This window comes from Natator depressus, chromosome 6, assembly GCF_965152275.1.
Source record: "Natator depressus isolate rNatDep1 chromosome 6, rNatDep2.hap1, whole genome shotgun sequence".
Lineage (NCBI taxonomy): Eukaryota > Metazoa > Chordata > Testudines > Cheloniidae > Natator > Natator depressus.
Window position 1 is genome coordinate 994,334 of NC_134239.1, and position 4,082 is coordinate 998,415.

General features: G+C 71.8%; 1 pseudogene; it reads right to left on the bottom strand.

Moving 5' to 3' along the window:
- Positions 1–4,082, bottom strand: part of LOC141988396 (serine/threonine-protein kinase NLK2-like) — a 5,346-nt pseudogene extending 1,264 nt beyond the window's left edge.

Sequence of the window (4,082 nt, forward strand, 5' to 3'; positions counted from 1 at the left end):
CAGGACCCTGGCGTCTGGGCGACTCACGGGGTCGAAGACCAGCAGACGGCAGAGCAGGTGAACGGCCTCATGGGTCGCCTCCCCCGACAGCAGGTGCAGCACGGACAGCGCGGGCTGGACGGACGGACGGACGCGGAGCCTGAGTGGGGCTCCCCGCCCAGCCCCCCGCTTCGCACAGCCCCCCGTCCCAGCCCCCGCTTCCCCCGCCCAGCCCCCCGCTTCGCACAGCCCCCCGTCCCAGCCCCCGCTTCCCCCGCCCAGCCCCCTGCTTCCACAGCCCCCGTCCCAGCCCCCCACTTCCCCTGCCCAGCCCCCTGCTTCCCACAGCCCCCCGTCCCAGCCCCCCACTTCCCCTGCCCAGCCCCCTGCTTCCCACAGCCCCCCCGTCCCAGCCCCCCACTTCCCCTGCCCAGCCCCCCATCCCTGCCCTGCCCCCTGATCCCAGCCCCCCCCACATCCCCCTCAGCCCACCATCCTGATCCCAGCCCCCCACTTCCCACAGCCCCCCCCATACCTTCCCCCCAGCCCCCATGGCCCCCCAAGGTCTCACCGGTTTGTGGGCGCCCCGCAGCACGTGGGCCCGGGCCCCCTCGCAGGCCGAGCGCAGGGCGTGGGGAGGGGGGGTGCCGAGTAGGTCGGTGATCAGGTCCAGCTGCAGGGGGGAGGGGAGTTATTGGGGGGTGCGAGAGCCTCCCCCCATGCAACCCACCCCCCACTAGCCTCTCCCCCCGATTCCCTTCCCCACTCCTTCCCTTCCCCACTCCCCTCCCCACCTCTCCGCTCCCCCCAATCCCCTCCCCACTCCCTCCCCTCCACCACCTCTCCCCTCCCCCCAGATCCCCTCCCCCACCTCTCCCCTCCCCCCATCCCCTTCCCACTCCTTCCCCTCCCCCCAGATCCCCTCCTCCACCTCTCCCCTCCCCCCAGATCCCCTCCCCCCAATCCCCCCACCTGCTGGATGGGGCTGGGGGCCTGGAAGAGAACCCGCCGGCTCAGCAGCTCGGCGAAGATGCAGCCGACGGCCCCAGAGGTCGACGGGGGCTCCGTAGTGGGGGGTGCCCATGAGGATCTCGGGGGCCCGGTAGTACTGGGTCACCACCTCCTGCGTCATGGGCTGCCCCTCGTCCGGCTCCTCCAGCCGCGCCAGCCCGAAGTCGCAGATCTGCCGCGGGGAGGGGGGTGAGCCCGGACGCCTGGGTCCCCCGGGAACGCTGCGGGGAACCCAACCCGGACGCCTGGGTCCCCTGCCCATCCCAGTTTCTGGGGAGCACTGCAGGGCCCCCTAGTGGAACAGGCCCAGACGCCTGGGTCCCTTCCCCTGTCCCGGTCTCTGGGAGCCGTCCCAGACGCCTGGGTCCCTTACGCCTGTCCGGTCTCTGGCAGCCGTCCCGGACGCCTGGGTCCCTTCCCCTGTCCCGGTCTCTGGGAGCCGTCCCGGATGCCTGGGTCCCATCCCAGAGGCTGGGGGGGCGTCTCTCACCTTGAGGACACAGTTGCTGTTCACCAGCAGGTTCCCTGGCTTGATGTCCCGATGGAGAACGCCGGCCGAGTGCAAATATTTCAGACCTGCAGGGAGGGGGGCAGCGTTGTGGGGGGGGGGGGTTGGGGACCCCTGAAATCTGCCCTTCTCCCTGCTCAGGGACCCCACCCAGGTTCCCTTCCCCCTTCCCCCCCAGTGCCAAGATAAGCAGAGGAGGAGGGCAGGAGCCGAGAAGGGGCCGGTGACATATGGGGGGAGGCAGGGTGGCCCGGTGGGGGGTGGGGGGGGTTGGAGTATACTGGGGATGGTGTATTGGGGTGGCTGAGGATGGATATCTGGGGGGCCCTGGGGATTGGGTGAGCCTGGGGGGGTGCTCAAGGGGCCTGGGGCGATTGGGAGGCTCTGGGGGTCCGTGGAGGGTCTAGAGGGTTTTTGGTGGGCCCAGGGAGGTTTGGGGGGCCCTGGGAGGCTTGGAGGGTCCTGGGGCACCCTGGGAGGTTGGGGGGGCCCTAGGGTGCCCTGGGAGGTTTGGGGGGGCCCTGGAAGGTTTGGGGGGCCCAGGGAGGTTTGGGGGGGCCCAGGGAGGTTTGGGGGGCCCGGGGTCTCACCGCGCAGGATCTGGTAGAGGAAGACCTTGATGTGCTCGGCGCTCAGCGGCTGGGGGGACACGATCACCTTGTGCAGGTCGCTCTGCATCAGCTCCCGTGAGCACGTAGCTGCCGCCCGGCGCGGGGTCAAGGGCGCAGCTCGGGGGCAGAGCCCCATGGCCCTCCGCTCCCTGCCCCCAGCCTCCCCCTGTCAGCAGGTAGCTACAAGTTCTGCCCCCAATAACCCCCCCTGGACCCCTAACCACCCCCGGCACCTCCCACTGCTGCCAGTTACCCCCCAGGGCAGCCCCCCACGGTTCCCCCCAGCCCCTCCCCACGGGGGCGGATACATCTCTTCGAAGCAGTCGATCTGGGGGGGCTGCAGGATATCCAGCGCTGACAGCACCTGAGGGGCACCGACGGGGGGGGTGAGACAAAAGAGGGGAGGCCCCCAGATACCCCCACAGGGTCCCAGAGCCAGCCCCATGGCACCCCGGGACTGGCCAGCCAGAGCCCCCAGCCCCACCCCTCTGCCCCCCACTGCAACCCCCAGCCCCACGGCATCCTCCATACAGCAACCCTCACTCCTCTGTCACAGCCCCGCCCACTGACCCATAGCCCCAGCCCCACTGCAACCCCCAGCCCCACGGCATCCTCCATACAGTAAACTGGTAAATTATTGGGCTTCATAAACACCCCCCCCCCAATCCAACCCACAGCCCCCCACAACTGCTACCCCTGCCCCATCCCTCCCAAACCCTCACGCCCGCCATCCTGGTGCCCCCCGCAAACCCCCCGCCCCCCCTCACGTTCTCATGTTTGAAGGAACAGAGCATCTTGAGTTCCCGAAACACCCGTTTGCAGGAGACGAGGTTCTGGAAAACATTCGGCATCTTCTTCAGCGCGACCCGCTTCCCGTCCCGGGGGTCCGTGACCGACCTGGGGAGACAGACGGACGCGGTGCCCCTCACTCCCGACCCACAGCCCCTCCCAGCCCTGCCCCCAGCCCTGCCGGTGTCCCCCACTCCCGACCCGCAGCCCCCCCCCAGCCCAGCCCGGCCCCCCCAGCCCTGCCGGTGCCCCTCACTCCCGACCCACAGCCCCCTGCCAGCCCAGCCCTGCCCCCCAGCTCTGCCGGTGCCCCTCACTCCCGACCCGCAGCCCCCTGCTAGCCCGGCCCTGCCCCCCAGCTCTGCCGGTGCCCCCCGCTCCCCGACCCGCAGCCCCCCCCCAGCCCAGCCCTGCCCCCCCAGCTCCGCCGGTGCCCCCCGCTCCCGACCCCCAGCTCCTGCCAGCCCAGCCCTGCCCCCCTCCAGCTCTGCCGGTGCCCCTCCCTCCCGACCCGCAGCCCCCTGCTAGCCCGGCCCTGCCCCCCAGCTCTGCCGGTGCCCCTCACTCCCGACCCGCAGCCCCCTGCTAGCCCAGCCCTGCCCCCCAGCTCTGCCGGTGCCCCTCACTCCCGACCCGCAGCCCCCCCCCAGCCCGGCCCCCCCAGCTCTGCCGGTGCCCCTCACTCCCGACCCGCAGCCCCCCCAGCCCAGCCCTGCCCCCCAGCTCTGCCGGTGCCCCCCGCTCCCGACCCCCAGCTCCTGCCAGCCCAGCCCCGGCCCCCCCAGCTCTGCCGGTGCCCCTCACTCCCGACCCGCAGCCCCCTGCTAGCCCAGCCCTGCCCCCCCCCAGCTCTGCCGGTGCCCTCACTCCCGACCCGCAGCCCCCTGCCAGCCCGGCCCTGCGCCCCCCAACCCCTGGCTCTTACACACGACTCGAAGGCGCCGTAGCCGATGGGCCGATCCGGTTCGGGTTCCACCGTCATTCGGGCCGGTGCCGGCGGGTCTGGGCCAGCGCCGGCTGATGCTGCTGTTGGGGCGACCCCCCTGCACCCCAGCGGGGCAGTAACATTTCTGGGGCGCCCCCAGCCCAGCTGCCAGGGGGGGCTGGATCAGCCCTGTCAGTGCCCCCAGAACATTGCTACACAGCTGGGTCTGGAGGGCGGGGTTGGGGGCCTGGAAGGCCAT